The sequence below is a fragment of the Nycticebus coucang genome, chromosome 21 (genome assembly GCF_027406575.1).
Source record: "Nycticebus coucang isolate mNycCou1 chromosome 21, mNycCou1.pri, whole genome shotgun sequence".
NCBI lineage: Eukaryota > Metazoa > Chordata > Mammalia > Primates > Lorisidae > Nycticebus > Nycticebus coucang.
Window position 1 is genome coordinate 5,985,886 of NC_069800.1, and position 12,693 is coordinate 5,998,578.

The 12,693-nt window shown below is 41.1% G+C and overlaps 1 long non-coding RNA gene across 1 annotated transcript; it reads right to left on the reverse strand.

Moving 5' to 3' along the window:
* Positions 1-917: 917 nt before the first annotated feature.
* On the reverse strand, positions 918-12,080 carry LOC128574095 (uncharacterized). Its single transcript, XR_008376622.1, has 7 exons — positions 11,976-12,080; positions 10,982-11,144; positions 9,116-9,324; positions 7,350-7,464; positions 3,866-4,050; positions 3,110-3,260; positions 918-984 (listed from the first exon to the last, which is right to left on the reverse strand). It is a non-coding gene; the product is annotated as an uncharacterized LOC128574095 (long non-coding RNA).
* Positions 12,081-12,693: the final 613 nt, after the last annotated feature.

The following is a 12,693-nucleotide window of genomic DNA, read 5'->3' on the forward strand; positions in this document are numbered from 1 at the left end:
TACAGTGCTAGAAAGCAGACCTTACTTACTTAAGGGACTACAGCTACTTTATTACAAAATAACAGGGCAGGTATTGAGCTTGGTGAGATTGAGTTATTAAATGCCTCCTATTATACTAATATGTGCAAAAAGATGTTGTTCTCCACTTATAAATGCATTTCATTTCTAGAATTATACAACTTGGTTAGTAATAGGAAAGTATTTATCTGTAAAAATTGTGTACACACATACCCCTCATTCTTGGAGGAATAGTGTTTTTTTTTTTTTTTTTTTTTTTGAGACAGTCTCAAGCTATCGCCCTGGGTAGAGTGCCGTGGCCTCACAACTCACAGCAACCTCCAACTCCCGGGCTCAAGCGATTCTCTTGCCTCCACCTCCCAAGTAGCTAGGACTGCAGGTGCCCTCCACAATGCCTGGCTATTTTTTGGTTGCAGCCATCCTTGTTGTTTGGTGGGCCCAGGCTGGATTCAAACCTGCCAGCTCAGATATATGTGGCCGGCGCCTTAGCTGCTTGAGCCATAAGCACCGAGCCTCTTGGAGGTATTTTCAAAACAAAAATGTACAGTGATTTCCCCACAATTTAACTGTGGCTCATTGAGACAGAGGTTGTTTGAAGAAAAGTCTGAAGCTTTTAGAGTTTATGATCCACAAACAAAGCATATGGTACACATACAAGATGCAGCAAAAAGAGCACTTCTTTTTAAAGAGTTAAAAATTATGCCCAAGAGATAATCTATTTCATATCCTTTGCAATAAAATAAACAATAGCACAAACCCTCTGATGTGCATTAAGTTTTTTCCACAGCCCTCAGATGTTAACAGAATGACACATCACGTGTAAAATTGTGGTGACATCTCACCTTCCAAAGCAGCCGTGACATTTACCCTCCTTTTCTAGGTGGTTCCACAGGCTGATGGATTTTCCATTTAAGAAAGCTTCTCCCATGCAGTCTCTGAAATGGTTACCTTCACGACAGGAGATTTCTGATGTAAGGAAACAAACACATAAGCTACATTTAGTTTACTTGATGAAGTGAAAAAAATACTCCCAGAGCACAAAACTCCCTGAGAACGCAAATGGAACAAATTTAAATTTTGAGAGAGTAACATTCAGAAAAACGGCCAGTTTGTAATCACTGGATTTCCTTTTAGTTATGAAGTGGGATTTTAGAATGAGCAGGAACTAGACAGGATCTTAAGGATCATCTTGGTTACTGCTGGAGAAAGCTTCTTTTACATATGAGGAAACAGAGACCCGGGGGATGTGGTTGGTCTGCTGAGGGTCCCCTACACGATTCCAGGTCCAAGGAGCTCAACTGCATTTAACAGGGGAGGGTTAACAGATGAAATAAACATGGTAGGCCCCTTTGCTAAGCACCAATCAGTATCAGTCAACCATTAGCTAAAGAAACTTTATAGAAATTAACACGGAATATTGAATTTCCTGTTTTGCCATTAGAAAAGAAACCCAAAACAACAAAATGAGCCATTGGCTTCCTGTCATTGATTACATCATTGAACAAGCACCAGCCTAGGTCTGCAGGTGAGTTGTTACAAAGCAAAACAATAGAAGTAGAAAAATCTTCATCTGCCTGATACCTACTCAACAATTTAAAATATTAATTTTGTAGATGGGTAAAGTCAGCCAATCGGTCCTGTTCAGATCAACTTTCAGAACGCTACCTTGATTTGTCCTCCTAGTCCTCCAACGAACATGAGTGTTGAATTGTTTATATCCAGAACCTTGGCTGTTCCAGGAGATTTACTTGTTTTTGATGGTGGCTTTTGATTTGAGCTCATTTCCTTTACACTCAGTGAGACAATGTTTACAAATGTACGGGTCACAAAGAATCATAAAAAGAACTTTCAATGGGAAGAATGATGTGTGTGTCACTGAATAATCTGACACTTCCCTTTTCCTTCTACAGATTAAAGTCGTTATGTCTGCGGACAGAGACTGCGTCAGGATTATTCAGTGACACACACAGCAAGCAGCAGGTCCAAAGTGCTATCCTATAATGAATTTTCCATGTGGGGCAGGCTGCTTCTCTTGATAATGCACACTACTTTGTGTTTCAAAAAGTGAGCAATCAGATGATGGTAAGAATGATTTTGTTTGGTAACATGTTTACATATGGGAAAATCCTCTTTTAATAGGGTATCATAGGAAACTGTCTCACTCACATGAGATTTAATTCTTTAAGGACAAGGAACTTATCACCTTGAAATCTTTCCACCTGAACAAAGAGGATATTTGATGATCATCTGGTAAATTGAGAGGCTCATTTGACAAATATTTATAGAACAATTACTGCACTTGCCACATTATTTCTTGGATTAGTAATGATTTGCATATGTATCTTACATTAACCTTAAAGATTCTAAGTTGGCATTAACTTTTGCATTCAGAGCCATCCTTTGGGCTGACATTTGTTTGTTTTTGCCACTGTAACTGAAGCAAATGGAAGCCAGAGGTCATGGAAACCCACATTTCTTTTCTGATAGTGAGGGCAGTGAGGAGGGGTCACAGAACGCCCAGAAAATCCCCTCCCCCAGAACACAGCCAGCACATGTCCTAAGGGTGGCTGTAAAAACTCTCCTGAGCTTTGAACTTCTCCAGATGCCCAGCAGCTTATGAATTTAGTGACCTGGATTTGTACGACATTTGTGTGTCTACAAACTGTCTCCTCAGACTCCTTTAGAGGACGAGGCCAAAGCCGCACAGACGTTCTGAAGAGTATTGTGATTATTAAAACTAAGTTGGTAGAATGAAGAAGCAGCACCATATAAAACCAATGAAACTCAGAGGGTCGGTAACACTTGTATCACCGCGTTCTGTTCCCTCGAGGCTGATGTAGCCGTAAATCTAGGCCTACCAATAGCTCTCCATAAAGACATGGAGGTTTCTTGGCTGATGATGTTTGGAAACATGCTAATAAAAAGCAAATCTCAAAGAAAATGAGTTGGGTCACTGGTTTAAATACACCAAGATGAGGCTGTGAGGACCTGGGGTTACTAGGACCTGGTGTGCAGGAATTCTGGGGATGGGGCGCGACCCAGCCAGGCTGCCAAGAGCCAGGGATACAGAGAGCCCGGGGCCCCGACTCACAGAAGCTGCTTGTTTCCGGGCCTGGCTGATCAGCAGTTTAATTTCGGAAAGGTTTCTGTTCAGATTCTCTTCTAAAATCTTCAAAGGTTTCAACTGATCAAATAGAAGGTTGGCTTGTGTTTCCACATCTTTTTTCTTTCCACTAACAGAGCTGGCAAATGCAACAGGGCAAGGGGTGAAAGGGAAGGAGGAGAGGGGGAGAAACAAGATAGTGAACTGTTCATCACTAATGCACCAGGAAAACAGAATATCCTAATAATCATTCTGTGAATTATTGGTAAATATTTGAAAAATGCACCAGTAGCATGCATTTACCCAAGGCTCTTCTTTATAAATGCTAATCATATGTTAGCACATTTTTCCTTTTAAGGACGGTTATGAGCAAGGCCCCGTTGCATGTTGAGTGAGCACGATGCAGATTTAAAAACTGCGAGGAAGGGCCAGGTGCCGTGGTGGCTCATGCCTGTAATCCCAGCACTGTAGAGGCGGGTGGATGGCTAGAGCTCAGGAGTTCAAGACCAGCCTGAGCAAGAGTTGAGACCTAGCTACCAAAACCAGAAAAATTAGACAGGAGATATGGTGGGCACCTGTAGTTCAACTACTCAGGAATCTGAGGTTAGAGGATCGCTTAAGCCCAGGAGTTTGAGGTTGTCATGAACTATGACCCCACAGCATTCTAACACCCATGGTGACACAGAGAGACTCTGTCTCAATAAAAACCCCCAAAAGACCCTCCAAGGAAGGACACTGACGTACTGGTCAGGTTCGAGTCATGCAGGAGCTTGTTTGTCTCTCGCAATGTGGCGTTGACCCCGGACAGGCCAGTCGACGTGTCGAGCAGCTTCCAGCTCAACCCCCTGCCACATCTGCCAGCGTGCTCACAGCGCTCCTGTTTACAGATGTGGCCAGCTCTTTAGTTCTGGCTCCTTGGTGTCCCACATCTAAAATAAATATATACGTGAGCACTCTGCTGATTACACACAGGGAAAAGAATAAAAATGTGACAAATACAACTTTACAGAAAAATATGTTATGGTAGTTTACTGATTGTTGAATACAAACTGAGCCTTCTTTGCTTTTTTTTCTTTTGGGCAGTGGTCAATGGTCTACAGAGCTTCTTGTTTTCCATGGAAATACACCTGCATATAACATGCTCTACTACTTCTTTGTAAAAGAAAATAAAAACCTCAATGTCACCTCCCCACCAGCCCCTACAACTAAAGTCTGTTTGATTCTGTGCTAAAAATGAATTACAAGTTTATCTGCACAGGGAGAAGACCAGAGAGAAGAAGGATCAGACTTGCTTCCTGAAATTAACATTCTTACTAAAATTAACAGAAAAATATCAATAACAGAAAATTATCTAACTCATAGTTTCTCAGTAAGGGATCAATCATATTACCCATGCCCCTCCCGCTCTCCCTTGCTGACAGGCATGGGGTGGGGGGGTGTCTCTGTTTTCACAACATCTGGGAAGAGCTAAACAGAAAGAAAAGAAATGTGCATTTTTAGACCTATTGACTTGAAACTACTTTTGAAATTCTGTTTTACAGCCTCAAACAGCTCCTGGGCAGACAGCTTAGGTGTGAGCTCCTACTCAAAAAAACAAACAAAAAAACCCACCAAAAACTCCCTACCACTACCTCTGGGGCAGAATTACTAAGATCACAACCACCACTGACAAACCTGTCCTTCCCTCTGCTGGGGGCCTGCCACTAGGAAGAGGGACGGAGCCGATGCTGGGTCCACAGCAGCCTGTGGATTCAGCTACAGCCATAAATCTTCTTCACCCGCTTTACAACAACTGAAGAAAAAGCCAGAATTCCTGGTTATCTCAGCCAACAATATCTCTCTGTCTTTCACTGTGTTGGCTATTTTTCCTGTCTACATAAAGTAAAATAAACTTTTTCTTCTTTCTATCCTGATCTTTGTCTGGAGAAATCATTCTCAAAACCGGCCTGCTCTAGAGCAAGGACATGTGTGGAACCGAGGCTTCCTTCACTCCCTCCCTCTTCTCATAGCTCCCTTGTCCTGCGTAAAAGGTACATATTCCTGGGGGTCACAAGAATGTGACTACTTTGTCTCACTACAGCTGCCCCCTCCCCACTTTTTTTTAATGCCCTACTCCCCTTTAAATCCTGAAAACTCCAAATTCCACTTTGGAAAAATAGCCACAAATCTAGAGGTGGTCTGTGTTTGTCCCAGGCATGTCTTCAACTTGGGCTTGAAAAGCCTCCACTGATTGGGATTTGTCCTTCAGTCACTTATTTGAATTCAATACTCTTTCAGGGACAAATTAAATATATATACATACATACATACATATATATATATATATATTTTTTTTTTTTTTGAAGACCAAGTCTTACTTTGTCATCCTTGGTAGAGTGCTGGGGCATCTTAGCTCACAGTAATCTCAGATTCCTGGGCTCAAGTGATTCTCTTGCCTCAGCCTCCCAAGTAGCTGGGACGTGCCCACCACAATGCCCGGCTATTTTTAGAGACGGGGTCTTGCTCTGGCTCAGGCTGGTCTTGAACTTGTGAGCTCAGGCCATACACCCGCCTCAGCCTCCCAGAGTGTTGGAATTACAGGAGTGAGCCACCACACTTGGCCTAAATTAAATAATTTTTGATCCCAATTCTTTGGAATATGATTTCAATATACAATGAGATCATGAAAAGTATGGGCTAATAACCCCACGCTTGGTGTCTTATATATTAATAAGCTAAATTTCTTTACTTGGGTTCTTTTATCACCCCTTGTTGCCACAATTAAACACATTCTCCACCTCAATTCATATCTGGTTAAGAAAGCTTTGTAAAGAAAGTCTGCAGTCAAGAAGGACTTAGGATAGAGGACTGGCCTTTGCCCACAGCATCAACTGGATGCAGAAATAATAGCAGAACAAAGACTAAATACCCATTCAAGGTAAACTGGAATCAGCTGTACTAAAAAAATCTGGGTAAGGATTTTTTTTAAAGCACTATTAATTTTTAAAGTGTTTTATCACAAATAAGGTGAAACATAAACAATAGAAGAAGCCAGATAAAGGGTATACAAAATGGCCTTTTTATCCTCCTTGCAATTTTTCTTTAAGTGTGAAATTATCTCCAAATGAAAAGTAATTAAATTGTTTAATTAAAATATTAGGTCAGGCACACTGGCTCACACCTGTAATCCTAGCATTCTGGGAGGCTGAGGCAGGTGGATTGCTTGAACTCAGGAGTTCAAGACGAGCCAGACAAAGAGAAAGACCCCATCTCTACTAAAAATAGAAAACTTAGCTGAGTATCATGGCAGGATTCTGTAGATGCAGCTATTTGGGAGGCTGAGGTAAAATGACTGCTTGAGCCCAAGAGTTTGAGGTTGCTGTGAGCTACGATACCACAGCACTCTAGCCTGAGGCAACAGAGTGAGACTCTATCTCAAAAATATATAGAGATCTACACCACATTATCCTTTAAAAAAAAGGAAAGGAAAAATGCACTTCCAGATCAGAAAATCCTCTATTGATTCAAAGTAAGAGATAATTCCAGGGCTCCCAGCACATCTCTGCTGGACACGCTCAGACTATGTCAGAAACTTAGCAGGCACACCTGGGAGCAGAGCTTCTGCACCTTGTTAAGACTTTCAAAAAATGCGTAGGAAGAACCAAGGAGAAGTTTGAAGTGGTATAAATAATGAACTGCAGCACAAATCATTCGTATTACACTTAAAAAACTATTCTACTTAAAATGCTAATGAATCCTGCATTACCAAACCATCAATATGAAGGTGATGGGTGGGCCTATTTCAGAATGTTTGATTGCCTCATGAAGGAAGATGACCAAGTCAGAATTCTTCCACTTACTACATGTATAATAAACCTGGCATTTTCTCTTCAGGCAGGTAAAGGGCAATCTGGCTTCCTTCCTTACTCATCTTTTTGGATGCCTCTTCTTTTATCGAAGTGCTATGTCAAGCTCATTTCAAAAATAATCAATTAAGATGGCTCTATAAAGTCTCTGTTCTAATATTCTACTATGTCAGTGTAAATGTTCTGAAGTTATTTAAAAAGAAAGACCCGGTGATCTTCACTTCTCAATCATATTCCTTTACAGATAAAACCTTTATCAGTCTTGGTCTGATTTTCCAGTGGGGACTCTGGTTGGACTGCCTGAGGCAGGCCTGCCTGTGCTCCTGTGTGGTGCTCTTACAAGGAGAAGACATTGTTAGATCCATAAACTCCTTTCTACTTACCTTCAGGAATTGCTCTATGTATCGAGAGTGATTCATTGGTCTGCCTGGTAATTTTATCAGCGTTCTTTTGAAATGTTTGCTGTATTTCTCAATTTACTCAGTTCCGATGCAATACCTATTTAAAGAGAAGGGGGTGGAAATGTTCTCTTTTAGGTTAGCCTACTAAAAAGTTGCCTAGGAAACAGCTTTCTTTATCACTTCTGACCCATCTACTGAATCAATAGCTTAATATGGAGAATCGCAATATGGAAAGTTTTCCAGCAAGACTTAGCACCATCCATGATGGAGAGTAAGAGTGTGTTTTTAGCCAGCTTGGTCTTTTTTTCCACTTTGCTTATTGCACTTTCTCACTGATATTTCTTCTTAAATTTCATCCCCAGTTTTGAGCTAATAAAATGAAGAACTGTGTTTAAATCGCGCAGTGTTAACCAGACTCACCAGCTCCCTGTTCACACTTTATCATGGTCACCTTTCTCCTCTGAGCTATGAACCCCAAACATAGGATTCTATCGGGAGCTCCTTGTCCTCTCTCTACTTCCCTGGCCATCCTGCTGCCCCTTCCGGACACCCAACTAGGACTCAACTCAACCTCCTTCTCAAGTTTGGTAAAAGATTTTACTTTTAAAATTTCTTCCTTTTTTTTTTTTTTCTTGTGGTTTTTGGCCGGGGCTGGGTTTGAACCCGCCACCTACGGCATATGGGACCGGCACTCTACTCCTTGAGCCACAGGTGCCGCCACTTTTAAAATTTCTGTTCATAATATACAATCACATTTACATTTTGAACACAAGGTTAATGTAATTTCTTTCTTTTTTTTTTCTTTGGAAACAGAGTCTCACTATGTTGCCCTCAGTAGAGTGTTATAACATCACAGCTCACAGCAAACTCAAACTCTTGGGCTTAGCGATTCTCTTGCTTCCCAGGTAGCTGGGACTACAGGTGCCTGCCACAATGCCTGGCTATTTTTTTGATCCAGTTGTCATATCACTCAACCCAGGTCAACAGAGTTAAGACTGTCTCAAAAAAATAAATATATAATGGTACAGGGCACAGTGACTCACTGTGCTAGTAATCTTAGCACTGTGGAAGGCCAAATCAGGTCGATTGCCTGAGCTCAGGAGTTTGAGACTAGCCTGAGCTAGAGCAAGACCCCATTTCTAGACCCTGTGGCTCAGTGGGTAGGGTGCTGGCCCCAAATACCAAGGTGGTAGGTTCAAGCCCAGCCCTGGTCAGCTAAAAAAAACAGCAATGACAACTACAATGGAAAAAAAAAAAAGCGGGGCATTGTGGCGGGCTCCTGTAGTCCCAACTACTTGGGAGGGTGTGGCAAGAGAATCACTTAAGCCCAAAAGTTGGAGGTTGGAGGTTGCTGTGAGCTGTGACCCCACGACACTCTACTGAGGGTGACAAAGTGGGACTCTGTCTCAAAAAAAAAAAAAAAGACCCCATTTCTAAAAACAGCTGGGCATTGTGCCGGGCACCTATAGTCCCAGCTATTTGGGAGACTGAGGCAAGAGGATCACTTGAGCCCAGGAGTTTGAGGTTGCCATGAGCTGTGATGTCACAGCACTCTACTGAGGGTGACGAAGTGAGACTCTGTTTATAAAGAAAAAGAAAGAAAGAAAGAAAAACAGAAAGAAAGAAAAATATACAAGTAAGGTAAGTTAGTGTTGGGGTTCAAAGTTTTAAGAAGCTAAAAATGATGTTGACACAGGAGAATTTGATTGCCAGTTCTAACTATGCAGGATGGAACATGTCAGACTCACCTCAAACTCTCTCAGGTTGGCGCTGGCCACGAGCAGCAGACGGTCGCTTTCCTGGCTCTTTCCCTCTGCGTCCTTCACTAGTGTCCTGGCCGCCTGCAGCTGTCCACTGCTCGGCCAGGAGCCGGCTTGCTATTTCTTTCAACACTTCCAACTCTTCCTGTGGCTTCTGGTATGCTTTCTGAATTTATGACAGTAAGTCTTGAGCAGCCCTGATAAATGTGAATAGTCCCCACAGTAAGCAAATGAACAGCAAAACTTGTTCTTTCACATGACAGCAGAAGGAATTTTTACATATTCACACCATGTTTCTCCCTGAAATCGTGACACAGCATAACTGTTTAAGCATGGAAACTATTTTTCCAAGATAGCTACAGATATGGAAGATTTACACTTTATCCTTAACAAATTACTTTTATTCACAAAATTCCTAACACATTTTAGTAATGGAATCGAAATACATAGTCTCAGTGAATCTGGATTTAGAAAATTAGGACTGCAATCTGTGTTAATGTTAGGAACTGCAATCTTTCATCAGAATACGATCAGAGATTAACAGGAGGCTAATCAGTGATTTGCTGTGAATTCACCAGTTTATTTATATGATATAAACGGTTTTCTATATCTACTTAAGAAACAGATTTTATAAAAACTTTCAAATTCAAATTGCTAAAAAGATATAATTTTTACCATGATAAAAGTAAGCATTAGGAAATGGAAAGATTTTCTCCTATTATAAGGAGAAAATGCTACCAAATTGTTTATAAGTATGCTACCAAATTGTTTATTTAAATTAACTTTGAATTCATGGCAGTGTGAATAAACTTCATACAACAAATTCTTGCAGTGGTTGAATACAGCCCATTAACTCTCTGCTTCAATTGGTCAGGAGAACTTGGAAAAACTGCATGGAAAATTCCTTATAAAACATCCTCACCTTTCACAGATACCAGATCTCTGGGTCAAGTCATATCTGACGGTATTTTTCAAGGATATATATTTTAACTCTGACATCATTAGAATAATATTAGGACTATTTACACATACTTATAACTTCTACTTATTATAAAGATGTTGGTCTATGAAACAGGTAATAAGATCTAAAATAGATACATGAAGAACACAAATAAAACCAATATATTTCTCTACTGTCTGATCATGAATCTGTCATTCCTTATCATTAAATAAGGTATCTTGGGTTGGGGATGGTGGCTCATGTCTGTAATCCTAGCACTGTGGGAGGCAGAGGTGGGAAGATGGCCTGAACTCAAGAGTTTGAGACCAGCCTGAGTTACAGTGAGACCCCCATCTCTAACATAGCTGAACATTGTGGTGGGCGCCCGTAGTCCAAGCTACTCATGTGGCTGAGGCAAGAGAATCACTTGAGGCCAAGAGTTTGAAGTTGCTGTGAGCTATGATGCTACAGCACTCTACCCACATGAACAGAGTGAGACTCTGTCTCAAATAAATAAATAAATAATAAAGAATGAAAAAAATAAGGTATCTGTCTGAGGAAGTTTAAGATGAGGTCAAATTTTCACGTATGACGTGACTTTACTCTCTCAACTACAATGAGATGAAGTGACAGTCCTTCAGTGGCAGGGACAGGATTAATAAAACCCTCAGAACATTTTGTTGGCTTTTTCTTTTGTGTTCAGTTAACAGAATGCAACAGTCTTTTTGAAACTGTGTTCCGCCACAACACTAGTGTCCCATATAGTTAGAGGGGTCTGTCCCCATCTAACTTACTTGAATACAGGGACCCTTTTCCTCTCTTCTGACATCCCACCCCCAGGCCACACTGTTCTTTCCATTATGCCTTCTTCTCCTTTGGAGATAACACCCAAGCTTCTGTCCCTGGGAACTTACTTGAGTTCCAGGGTGACATTTTGGTGCAACTGCATGAAGTGCCTTTTCTGTATGGTTTTGAGCAAAGATGAAATGTTCTGCTGCATATTCTCAAGCATCAAGCTGGGCAGCTGGAAATCTTCATACAAAGTCTGATTCAAAGTTGTTGCCTTTTCAACTGTTTCTATGGAGAAAATCATCAATTATATAATAAATCTCTCAAAAGTGAACAGAAATAAATGAAAAACTTAGAGCCCTCTTTGATAAGTGATGTTCTGTTCACCTAAGCTGGGCTGGACCTCCAGGCCTGGCCAGGGACTTAGGATAACCAGTTTATTGAATGTGAGTCTTGCCAAGTACTCATCATCTCCCTAAGGGCAGGGTCCATTGTGTGTACCTGGCACAGACGTTGACACATAAAAGTTCTTAATAAATAATTATTTAACTTAATAGCACATGAAGAAACTACTGATACTTCATAGTATTATTAATATGATTTGTTTTAATAATTTTCTTACCTTTGTCCTACAAAGTCGGACTTGCATAGGATTCTATACTTTTAAGCCTTCTACCATAATCCAAAAAGAAAAGCAAAAATATGATTCTAGCAGCCAGAAAATTGAAAATAGCATGCTAAAAGCCAGATTAGATCCCACTGAGGAGTGACTAAATTTACTCCAATGTGGAGGATAAATGCTGGCACCAAATGGAAGCCCCAAATCGTACCAGCTCCTACTTTGTGCAAATGGATGGGGAGATATCTGACTTTACCATAATGGGGCTTGAGAATTAGCCATGATACAGAAAATTTAAAAAGAAACATGCATTTTTTAAAAACTAAAATTCTCAAACACTACGGCCTGGACATTTCAAGATCCCCAAACTGTGGCATATGCCAGTCTTTTGGTTCCAGGAAGCCCAGCACAAGACATACACAGCTGTACATTTGAACGCAAATGTGACTCTTCTTTCTAGAATAGCACAGAGTCCCCAAACCAGACACTGCTCACACTACCTTGGACGTTCCTCTGCAGCCTCTCGATGAACGTGCCAGGTCCCGACTCTCTTTGAGGATTCGCTCAGTTTTCTTATTCTCCTTTTGGCTACTTGTTACCACTCTAGTGAGCTGGCAGAAAATTAAGGTCTCCCGTTAGTTTGATTGTCAATAATATGGAAGGTTTGGTTTCCAGTCGTTGCCTCTTCCAAGCAACAAAATTATATAATCTAGAATAGAGAGCAAAGATGTACACCATCACGTGAACCAAGGTTAATATCTGGGATTACAAATGATTGACTAAGTGGTTAATGAAATACATAATTTACAACCCACCCAGCATGAGAGAAGATGGTATACTTTTATTTCATTTTACTTATTTTTCTTGAGACAGAGTCTTACTTTGTCTCTCTTGGTAGAGTGCTGTGGTGTCGTAGCTCACAGTCTCCTGAGTAAGGCCTGAGTGAGGCCTCATCTCTAAAAATAGCTGGACGTTGTAGTGGGCACCTGTAGTCCCAGCTACTGGGAAGGCTGAGGCAAGGAGACCGCTTGAGCCCAAGAGTTTCAAGTTGCTTGAGCTCAAGCGAACGACCTGCCTTGGCCTCCCAGAGTGATAGGATTACAGGCATGAGCCACCATGCCAGGCCTGATGCTGTATTTTTAAAAGCAGTGGAATTGGCTGTCAAACCACAGATTTTTCCAGAGTCTATACTGAGAAGACCCTCTATTCACTTTAGGA